This window comes from Onychostruthus taczanowskii, unplaced genomic scaffold (assembly GCF_017590055.1).
Source record: "Onychostruthus taczanowskii isolate IOZ18803 unplaced genomic scaffold, ASM1759005v1 scaffold5, whole genome shotgun sequence".
In the NCBI taxonomy this organism is placed as follows: Eukaryota; Metazoa; Chordata; class Aves; order Passeriformes; family Passeridae; genus Onychostruthus; species Onychostruthus taczanowskii.
Window position 1 is genome coordinate 15,925,703 of NW_024502568.1, and position 12,140 is coordinate 15,937,842.

General features: G+C 41.7%; 1 protein-coding gene across 2 annotated transcripts in view; it reads right to left on the bottom strand.

Annotated features, from left to right (window-relative positions):
• CHST15 (carbohydrate sulfotransferase 15) overlaps positions 1 to 12,140 on the bottom strand; it is a 44,737-nt gene that overhangs the window by 22,547 nt on the left and 10,050 nt on the right. The window contains exon 1 of one of the 2 annotated variants that reach the window (XM_041415919.1): positions 4,895 to 5,364. The exons of the other annotated variant lie outside the window; for it this stretch is intronic. The gene's annotated coding sequence lies outside the window, so the exon portion shown is untranslated. Of the gene's footprint in view, positions 1 to 4,894; positions 5,365 to 12,140 lie in introns of those variants that run through there. 2 annotated transcript variants of the gene reach the window in all.

Consider the following 12,140-nt stretch of genomic DNA (forward strand, 5'->3'; position numbering starts at 1 on the left):
TTTTCCTGAACAATTCCTGCATTCCATGAGAGCAGGGGCTGTTGGGGGCTCAGGATGCAGGAGAGGAGGCTGGCAGGTAACACTGGAAGGTACCACAACAGCAAAAGCAAACCACCAAACCTCACCCCAAAGCACTGAAAATACAGCATCCACCAGGCCCTGCTCATTTCATACAAAGGGTGAAAAGAGACATTCCCCTCAAAAGAAAATATGCAAGATTTTTCATCATCTGCACGATTTTTGTGAACTGTATAGAAAATATCTGAAATTCTGTATTATTCCTATTAAATGAACATTTCATAAAATTCCTCTCCTTTAAGGTTTGTAAGGAAAACTACAACCAAAATGGCCACAGAATCTCAGAATCATGGAATTACTGAGGTTGGAAAAGCTCTTCAAGATCATCAAGGCCAAGTATTAACTGAGCATTGCCAAGGCCACCATGTCCCCAAGTGTCACATCTGCACAGCTCTTAAATCCCTCCAGTGATGGTGACTTCACCACTGCTTTGGGCTTTTGATGAAGAAATTTTCCCTAATATCCAACCTAAACCTCCGCTGCTGCGACTTGAGGCCATTTCCTCTTGTCCTAATGCTTGTCCCTTGGGAGAAGAGACCAACAGGCTACAAAAAGCAATTACTTTCATATGCTCAGTCACGTAGCTAAAATTCTGCTCTTCTATGAATAAGATAAAACAGATTGAACAGATTTTACACACATATACCTGTGTGTATGACCTGCTTTCCAGGTCACCAGTTCCATAATATTTAATATGCTTTCCTTTCTTTCAAAGCTCTTTAAAATAAAGATAAATCTAATTTGCTGGTGCTCTTCATGCTACATTTTTTCCGTAGCCTCAATACTTCTAATCACAGTCAGCATCTCCTCCCACCAAATGAAAAGGTGGCTGTTAACCTCATAACACATTTCAGGTACACCAGGAGGACATTTCTCATCCTGGGGTATAAATGCTCCCCTGAATTTATGTCAGCAGAGCTACAACACTTTGTTTCCTCCCTTCACACAACATAATTGAAGATTTCAAGTGAATCAGTCCTGATGGGCAGCTCACAACCTAAAATATGCATGTCTAAGGCAAGTGAGAAAACAATCCACCAGCTCCCAGATTAGATGGGATGAAGCCTACTTAAAAAGATACAGATGTTATAAAATTAAGGATAAACACTTTTATCCAAAAAAAAAAAAAAACTCAAACAAAAGATTAGGCAAAAGATAATACTGCTGAATCATCTGGCCAGGAACATCACATTGCTCCTAATTTAATATATCTAATGCCATTCTTAAGAGTATCAGCTATGTAATTCTATCCATAGTCTCTAATTGCTTCCACTAATCTGGATAAATATTCCTTCTGCCTAAGTGCCTTCCCTGCCAACACAGGAAGGTTTGTTTAAATCAAGTTCTCAGTTTGCACCGCTGATGTTTTTTGAAATCTCAGAGCAAAGCTGATCCCATGCCCTCCAGAACACTCCAGAAATGAACTTCCCTGTGGAAACGTTTCCCCCTGAGAAGCTCCTGTGAAGACAAGGCTGTCATTAGTCACAGAGATGCAGCTCTGGAAGTGAAAGGCTGCCCACAGTCCTACCACCATAAACTTTCCACGACTCACATCAAGAGGAATGGAAACATGAAAGGGCAAAGCGAGGCTGTTGGAGTGAAATCCTCATAACATTTTCATACGGAAGGAAAAAGCCCAACAATATCCAGTAGCAATGCAGCACAACCATGTAATTCCTTTTCCATTCCTCCATCACTCAGTGCAACCCTGTCCGTGTACAACAGCAATTCTTCACCCAGGAGGATACATTTATGACCTCTGGACACAAAAAACCTGCAAAACCTTACAATGATAGATATTTTTTAGCTATCAAGCTTACTGGAAATGGATAGAATTTAAGCAGACTACAGGCAGCACACAACCTGAAGTATTTGTAGAGGGGTAGTGGAGTATTTGTACAGCAGGAGGAAGTTCATCCTGTGAGTGGGCAGGTTGTACCATTTCAATAAAAAATAGCCCAGTAGAAGGAATAAAATCTAAGCTAAATTAAAAAATAAAGAACATTACATAAGGAAAAGAGAGACATAATCGTAGATTTTCTCTCTCCTGCTTCTTGGACACATTTCGCTCCTCAAGTTTACATTTTTGGAAATAAACTTTGCCTGAACTCACATTTATTTACCTCAGAGAAATCAGAAAGATGCCAGAAAGATGATATGTCAATAAAAAGAGGATCATGAATCACTGAGCTCTGCAAACTTCTGGCAAAAAGAAAAGGGAAAAAAAACCCAAAACAAAAAAAAAAAAAAAAAAACCAAAAACAAAAACACGAAAAAAGCAATTGCAGTGATTTAGAAAAGCCACAGGACTCATTACAAAGCTCAGCAACCTCCTGCAGACTGAAGTTATGTAAAGTTCTATTTACTTAAACCCTAATTTTTAAAGAACCATCAATAAAGGCAATTCCCAAGACTCTGTATAAACCCATGGAACCGTTTTCAAGGCAATCAGTGGGAAAACAGGTACATCCCAAAAGCAAGAGTAGGTGGCCACAGCCCATGGTTACACACTCAACCTGTTGAACAACTGCTGAACACTTGTTCAAGTCTACAATTTTTATTTAAAGAATGCATTTCATGGCCTTTTAAAGCCAAAGAAAACCTCCTGAATCACCACTGAATCAGCAATCTCGCCTAAAAAACAACAGTGGTTTCTTCCACAACCCAGCTGGTTCCTTTCTCAGAGTCTAATCCAAACACAATCTGCTCCTTCCTCATCCACACACTTCCAAATAAAATGTGAGAATGGAATAAATTCCGTGCTCCACATGCAAAAAACAAAAATCAGCAAACTCCCCTAAAATCAGCATAACAGTAGTCATTTCAATCACATAAGGATGACTTCTATTATTTGGGCTGCGATGCTCAGGAAATAGTTACTGAGCTTGAATCACCACTCATTTAGGGCATAAACACTGCCTGAATAAACAGATTCTTGGAAGCAAGGAAAAAAGAGTGGGGATTGGGAAAGGGAGCTCCCTGACCTGGATCAGTGACAGCAGGGTCATGCCCTCCCCCAAAAATGCACTATTGCACCTAAAGTCTTGTGCAAGTTCCTGGAAATTACCAAGGTCCAGTTCCTTGCACTCCTAAAATGCCACAGCCACGTGCTCTGATGTGTTGTTGCTTGGTCTGCCTTGAGAATATGAAAATAAAAACTCAGTATTACCCATTTTTTAATTAAAGCCTTTTTTCAGCTGGAAAAAAACCCAACCAACCAATTATATTTAAAGACTTCAGTGTTCCTTCTTTCTATTCTACGTGATTTAAGTCAGTCTACTAAATCAAAAATCTTACTTTTTGGGCTACTTGCAGGATAAAAATTGCAGGCAGGAAAATAAAGAAGAACCAAAAATCAACAATTTCTCCAGAAATAAAGGTCCAAAAACCCTGGAAGAAAAAAAAAGCACCAGCAGCAGCCACCCAAGCAGTGGCAGCACACGCCTGGAGCTCTTGTGTCAGGGCAGAGCTCGCATCAATGTGTTTAAATCCTCCCTCTGTACAAACATGGAGCAGAGTGCTGTTTTCATACATTTCTGAGGATGTTTGGAGCAGAATTTTGCCTGCAGTGCACACTGACTTCTCAACTCCTGATCAAAACTTGCTGCCTACGATGTGCAACAGCTCCAGCAATTCATCTTTTCCCTTCCCTTAGTTCCTATTCATCTCACATAGTGCCTTGCTACAGAAGCACTGACAGGTTTATATTGAATATGAAAGAGTTGCACACTGTAGAAAAAAACTGTGTCTTTACATAAATTACTCCAGTGCATTTCATCTCACAAAAAAAGCCACTTTAATCCACTTTGAGAAATCATTCTGCATGGTCGAAGTTCAGTATCTTCATTTTCAATCCTCACCATCACTTGTGAGCAGCCTCCCAACAGACCCCACATGGTCCTGGGGGTCCTTCCATGGAAACAAAGATAAACCAATGCACCCATCCTATGGGGCTCACAGATCCCTTTCCCAAAAATCTGGAGCCAGATTAGAAAGTTCTGATATTCGGAACACAACCAGAAATTGCATCTGTTTAACAAAAACCAGCCAGTCCCTCATTAAAATGATCGATTCACCAAGAGCCAGAATAAAGGACTGATGCCATTGGGAGTCAATTTTTACCACTTCCTAAGAAAAAGTGCACCTACTTAAATGTCCAGAGAGACACCAATGCCAAAATTAGATAAAGACAGATGCAGAAGGTCAAACAATTCATGCAATGATTTCATACCCATGAGAATCGTTCGGTCTAAATTTGCCCTATGTACTTTCTTTTGTTTTATGGAAAATAAAAAATAAGATAAGAGCTCCCTGGGAAGGCACAGGGATCACCTGAAATACAACTTCAGGTGCAGAAATTGATGTGACAAGGCCGGTCTTGCCATAAATGTTTGTATTGCATTTTTAATAAGACCAAGCAGCCGCTGACGTTTCATTTGCAGCACAGGACATCACAGTAATTTACAATAATAGAAATTCTTACCTGCCTGCTCTTTCAAGGAATACATCCCACTCTCATCCCACAAATCAGCCACATTCCTGTTCTGAGTGTGAGTGTAACAGGGAACCACAGAGCACGAAGGCTGAATCTGTTATGAAGCTCTTTCACTGCAGTTATTTTTATGGAACAAACTGAAGAGGTTTGGGGGTTGGCAAGAGGGAAAAAAATATCATCTCTAAATACAGCTCTCATACGCCCTGCAGTCAGGCTGTAATCAGAAATAAATAAGTGTTTATCTTCAGAAAACGCCCAAGGCAAAGAATTGGTCTGGTATTGACAGAGCTGATGGCTCAGACCCAGCTGTTCTGTAGTTACCTGTTTCTTCTTATCCAGTGTGAATCCTGTTTAATTTCAGGCTCCCAAGGCTGCTTCATTGACTCTCTGGAAAGATACTGCTGCAATTTACTCAAGCAGCTCTTATGGAGCAGCTTACTCCACAGAGACACGAGGGTTTCCCCCCATGTAGAGCTCAGTTAGGTGAGCACAGCACAGTGATTTCACCACTCTACCTGAACACCAGGAAAAGTTGTGATTTCCCATCCCTGGAAGTGTTCAGGGCCAGGTTGGACAGGGCTTGGAGCAACCTGGGATACTGGAATCACTTCACTGTGCAAAAGAAAATAAACCTTCAGAGTCTGTGTGCCAGCTGACTCTCACCCAAGGGAGAGGAGGAGAGCTGGTGCAGCACAGTTGGGTTTGCAGGAGGGGATCTGTCAGTGCTGAAGATTTATTTTAAGCCCAGCTCTTTGTCTCTTGCATTGATTACTGGTCCAGAACCAGCACGTGGGGGAAAAATGTTCTGAGAGTATTTCCAACGTCCTGCCAAGCGTTTTCAGCCTTGACATCCTGCAAAACAGTGGGCATAACTCACAGTTATGAGTTACTCTGACTACCGTCCTGCTCCTTTTACACATTTGATTTTCCTTGATTTTAGCAGCTGCTACCTCAGGTTGATTTAAAGTGAGGAACATATTCCATCCACCCTCTGATCTCTAATACTTTCTGCCATTTTGCAAGGGGTATGCAGCACAAATTGCTAAATCCTGTGGGTTGTGAGAGATCAGCTGCTAATTTAAGGCTGCTTTTGAGGGACAAATAACATTGTATGGAATAAATAGAATTTGCATCACTTAATGCCTTTGGTGCCTGTTTATCTCATGCTGTGGTAAAATGCTTTTGCATGCAATAATGCAACCAAGTGGTATCTACTAGAATTCATCTGATACACCTTCACACTTCATATACAAGCAGTTTTCCTGAAAGGGGACCCATTCTATGTGAGGCTTAACTTCGCTTTAAACACAATACAGTTATGGCAATTCTAGCACAACGTAAATGCTCGCAGCTGCTCATTTGATTTTTTAGTGGCTGAGAAGGGATTTTCCTCCACCCCCAAGCTGAATTTTCTCCATAAACTTTACTATCTTAACAGAGTAATCTGAATTCCTTTTGTTGTGACTCATATACGGTGCCTTCTCTGTGAGACATGCATTGAAATGGATGGAAAAACGTATCTCATCTGTACATAAGTATCATGTAAGTGCTTTTTCATGAATAGGGCATTTCATCTTTCATCTAGTGCTGAGTGGGTGAAAGGAAACATACACAGCTGCATCCTGAAAAGACAAACTCAGCATTAGAGTCTGTCATTAAAGTTTCTTGTAAATTCAAACAAAAATTACTCAACTCAAACTATTCATTGATGCCAAATCACAACTGGGGCTTTGTTTCAGCACTTTAAAAAAAAACCCAACTCTGTTCCAAGCTTAGTAGTAACTTTTCTAAATGTTCAACAACTTTAATTCTTTAAGCAATGACACATTAGATAAACCTCAGTCCATTAACCAAGAAACCACTTTGTTCATTACAAAGTGCAGCAGACTCAGAGCCCAAAGTGGAAAACCCAAGAAAGCTCTAAGTGTTCTCAAGAAATTTCTAATTAGTTATCTCTAAAATATCACCAGATAAAATTCTTGCAGGTAACTGCTGGCTGCACCTAATTAAGCAAAACCTTTTTGATATAATTTCATTATACTGCTCCCAGCTTCCTAGAAAAGTGTTTATTCTGCAGAAGTCAAGCAACATTTACTTCCAGAGTCTCCTACCACTATTCCTAAGTGTTTCATCAAAGGCTTGGGCTCCATCACTCACCCCTCTGTAGTCTGTAATCTTTAACTACACAAAAGTGCAATTTTATTAAACAGTTTGTAAGATCCCATCATTCTGAAGATATTTCTGCAGCTCTGCACCCCGGGCTTTGAGGTGTGTGTGGTTGGCAGAGCACGCACTTGATGTGGAAGCTAAAGCCATTTGATAATGGATTGAACTCTCATGATTGTCCTCTCCTATCTTCACATCATCACATCTAAAGAACACTTCTATCACAAGCTTCAAAGGAGTTCAAATATCTTAACTCACTGATTTCCTTGACTGGAGAAGAAAGGATGTGCTGCACTCCATCACCAGCCTCTCAAAATATCACAGCTCTTGGTGCTGCTCTCATAAAAGGGCAAAATATAGCCCAGCAATCTTCCAACTGCACAAAACCCTCAGTTTACAACAGTCATAACAAAAAGGAAAAAAATTCCATGCTACGTATGGAATCCAGTGAGTAAATATTGTAAAATCCAGGAATAATAAGACAATCTGTTCCTCAGCCACCGAACCATTGACTTCCTTGACTGGACTCTCTATTCCTGCAGGTCTCTCCCGTGTTTGGCTTCAATGTGCTTGTTTTCCACTTGGAAAGAACACAACCACAAATACCTTTTCATGCCTTACACTGCACTTAGCTGGCCTCCAGATTGTAAGCAAACAAGATTAAAATCTGAGAATGTTCTTCACTCAATCTCCATGAAAAGAAACCAAAGGGAAAAAGAAATTAGAAAAGCAAACCAAAACCCCAACTCTGCATAATGATGAATATACCAAGAGAAATTTGGCATGCACTCCCTCACACCATGCCTCTTCTGCAACATTTTCTGCAATATAAAGACAACATTTAGCTTAGCTAACTACATGGTCTTTATTTGTGGGCAGAGGAAACCCAAGGCAAATACTCCAAGAGACTTTTTTTTTTTTTTTCCAATGGATATGTTAATTACTTAACTTCTGTTATTGGGAAACTGTCCCAAACTAACCTTCCACTCTCCCTCTGCTTCAACTGCACAGGGGTCAAAATTCACTTTTTAAGGTTTTGAAGCGAGAAATTGTGAAAATAAAGCCCACCCTTGATGGAACTCTGAGGTAGCACAAGTGCCTTATTCAGACCCTTACTGATCCCTACCTGAACACCTTTTGGGAGCTCCACAGGGATGCCTGGGACCAGGATGCTCCTGGGACAGAGCATCTCCTGAGACAGCTCAGAGTTCTAAGGGAAAGGGAGCACAACTGCTCCCAAATGCCCTGCTCCAGCCAGAAAGCTCTCACTGCCATGGAAAACCCCCATGTCCCCAGAGGCAGCAGAGCACAGAAGTGACCAGTGGGAGGTAAAATGAGGTTTTATGTCTAAACAGCAGCGCTTGTTGATGTATTTGGTTCCAGACAAATAGAGGAGGACGCGGAGTCGCTACAGGACATTGCAGCTGAAATGGCACCAAAGCTTGAAATAAACCCTTTGCTGAGGAAAATCACACAAAGAATCTGAAGTGACACAAATTCCATCAACTGCAGTTGGCAGCCAGATTTTCAAGAACAGATGCATGACTGTTAATGATAACCCAAAAAGCTGTTTCTAATGCAGAAAAACTGAAACTGTGTTAACATTATAAAACTGCTAAGAACTAGCAGTATCTCCAGATTACACCCCACAAAATACTTTGCAGGAACTTAAAAACTCCAACTTAAGCAAAATTAACATATCTAACAAAAAAATCTCCAGCAAAAATGCCTCCCAAGTTTTGAAACACATTTCCATCTGTCAAATTTCTCTGTTGCTGATGGTGTGTACCTTAAGTCAAAGATATAAATCTTGGATTTCATGAGATTAATGTAATAACTTGGTTCAGGCTGTTAATGAATTCAAAGCTCTCAAACATGCAGGAGACTAAGACAGCATGAAGAGAATACAGATACATTTGGAGGGGATGTTTTTAATGTGAAATAAATTAGAAATTCCTTAATCTATTTCTGCAGCAAGGACTACACTTACATAAAAGCTTCCTGGGGTGTCTTAGGCTGGAAGAGATAGCTTCCAAGCCCACTTATTCCTTCTAAGCACTGCTATATAACCTAAATAATAACACTAAGGAAAACCCCTAAAGCCTTGTCAGGTAAGTGAGGACTCAAGCTTCAAGAAATGCAATGCTCATTTCTCAAAAGTGACACATGGCCATGATGAAACAACAATAAATAAAATATTCATATTATATGCAGATATCTATAGAGAAAAAGGCTGTATTGGTCAGCAGAAGAGCTCAGCACAAGTGATGCATCAAGCTGCAAGAGAAAACACCTCTGTTGGTGTCTCAGATCTAGAGAAATGTGAAAAACAGCTCTATCCTCAGCTGTCCTATTACTAACACTACTGAGTTACTTTTCAGTGGGCACCAAAAGAGCTGCAAGGTTTTGGGAATAAGGCATTGTGGAAAATGCCCGTGCTCAGCTTCCTTAACATTTTCCACCCTCAAAAATGGTGTTTAAAAAGGACAGCAGCTGCCACCACAAGCTGTATCAATCATTGTCTCCTGCAAAGATCACTCCACGCCCATAGCTAAAGGCAGAAACATGCAACAAAAGGCCAAGAAATGCCACTTATTCCATCAAATCTTTGGGAATGTGACTCAGCAGCTGGGCTGGAGCAGATCTGGGCACTGCAGCCCCTCCACCCTGCTTTATGTCCTCTTCAGAAGATATCCAAAAAACAACACTGCCCACACCCCAGCAGCTCTGGCTTGCCCTGGCTTCAACAGCAACAGCTCCAGGGTGAACTCAGCAGCTTGATCAGAGAATTATTAAGGCTGGAAAAGACCCTTAAGATCACTGAGTCCAACCATCAACCTCAAGCTGCCACCTTTGATGCTTCAGGTTTAGCTTTTCTATTTTTCAGATTCTCTGCTGCTTTAGTGTGTGGGTCTGGGTTCACATCAGGGGATTGTGAGCTCTGTGCACAGAGCAGGGAGACAAAACAATTCCTGCTCCAGCTGGGCACCAAGGACAAATGATCCAAATCTCAGCCCAGGAGCACAAACCCCGTGGGCTGAAGAGAGAAAAACAAGCAGGATGGGAGTGCAGGGGCTGAGCTGGAATTGGACAATAAACTGCAATGTGCACATGGAGCAGAGCTGATCCCAGGGAGAGACCCCGTGAGCGCTCGTGCATTTTGGGACCATTTGGGTTCATCCTGGGTGCAGCCCTGGCTGGGCTCTTGTGCTGCCCAAGGTGGATCCATGGAGGAGATCCTTTGAATGAACTCCTGCTTTATTCTTTAGCTCTGTCCAGCCTCTGCTCTAGGGCAGCCTTCCCAAGGCATCCCCTTCACCACTGAGCCATGATCACCACTCCAGCACTGCCCTCAGCTGGGAGAGCTCTCCTGAGCCTGGAGCCACATTGGCTGTTTTGGCTGAGTTTTTGCCTCATGAACTGCTGGGGTGGCCCTGCCATGAAAACCTCCACTTTTTTGCCAAAGAATTGCTCCAGGAGCTCATCTCTGCTCCGGCTGTCAAGGGGAGGTGGCAGCTGGAGTGTGATGATCCTCTGGCACATGAGCAGAGCTCCACACCAGAGTCCACAAGGGAAAGCAGCCAGGGATGGGTTCTCTGACCCTCCTGGACAAAAATGAAAGGTTGGATGAGGCTTGGAGCAGCCTGGGGTAGTGGAAGGGCTGGAATGAGACAAGCTTTAAAGTCCCTTCCAACCCAAACCACACTGTGACTCTGCAGTTTTTCCATGTGAATAACCAAGTCCTGCTCCTTTTACAGCAGTTACTTCATCCCTGTATGGAAAATCAGGAATTCTAGAGCACCATCCTAGGTGCAGGAGAGAAATGTCTCACCTCTGATCATCTGATTTAATTTGAAGTTTTCCTGCATGTTTAAATCCTGGAAAATGCCTTCAGCATCCAAAACATTTATAATCAAAGTGAGTGACTGCAGAAGTTCAGAATAATCTATAAACTCAAAAAATTCCACAGCTCTCCTCATTAAGTGAAAAAATAAATCATATGCTGATAACACCCCTGTTTCTTTATTGCAGGGCTCAGTGGTTTAATTTACACTTTGAGAAGAATAGCAAATCAGAATGAAACCTTACAATTATATGGGTCTCTTTCTTTGCTTATGAAAACTTGCATTTGATGTTATTCTTACTATTCCTCCTTTAGGTTACTTATATGGGGCCAACAAAACTGATCTGGAACAGACAAAATGTTTTATCCAACCATGGACAATTAAATACAACATGTATCATTTTTTCAGTGTTTTTACAGAGATGTTTCTGCCCAAGGTGAACAGTAATTAAATGAGAAAATGCAGCTGCAGCCATTCATGCCGTACACAGGAGCCTCAGAGTGCACTCAAACGTATTTTGGGGTTAGGTTATGGTCCAGGAAGGGTGTGGAACTCTCAATATCAGATCTCAGAGTGCTTTTCAAAGGTGCTGCTCCACGTCTGGGTGACAAAATGATAGAGTTCTGACACGTGTCACCTGTAATATCATTTGGACTAACACAATAGAAGTCCAAGAAAAACCTAGATCTCCTAACTCACCATCCAGAATCCCATTACCTAGGAATTGAGGGATTTTGAATGAAATTCAGATGTGTGTTTCACAAGACAGAAAGCCACCAGCAATCCAATTTCTAAATAAGCCATCTAAGGCAGACAGCATGGACTCTGACTTTCCCTCAGTAACCATATTAAACAGAACGAATTTCAGCCTTTCATAAGCTCAACAGACAGAGAAAAGTGAATTTTCCCAGCTTCCCAAGCTGCAATCATGCTCCCCATCCCAGAGCTGTGCCAGAATCTCCCTGCACAACAGTGGCAGGGAGCATTTTTGGGTCCAAATCTGGCAGATGGCACTTTCAGGAGCAATGGCGCAAGACCTGCAGTAGGAAACGAAACCATCCCTGTCATAAACAACCCCCAGTTAAGGACTGGAGCCCTCATTAATGTAATTGGTTTCATACGAGGTGCTAAAATACAAATGTGTTGCATTTAGAAGCCAACACTCTTTCTATTAGTTAAGGAGTGTTTTCCTCACCTCTATTTTTGCTCAAGCACCGAGGGAAAAGGGAGGGGAAAATGTGTCATGTACTCTGCCTCCAGCTAGAGAATGCCATGCTAGAGTACATTTTTCACCTCAGATGAAAAATGAAGGCAGGTAGCCTTTCAGCACAGCTGCTCCTGAGAACTGAAATGGAAAATTATTTGGAGAGGAACTCTCACATCATTCACTCAGAGCTCTGGATTTACATCCTCCAACCTGCATGAGATCCACAGAGTGAGTAGGGCTCCATCCCAAGCTGAAATCTGAGGGAGGAGACACATTTAAAATGTAAAAACAAACTACAGTACTACCACTGGGTGGAAAAAAAAATCACTAATCATTACCCTTCAGGAAA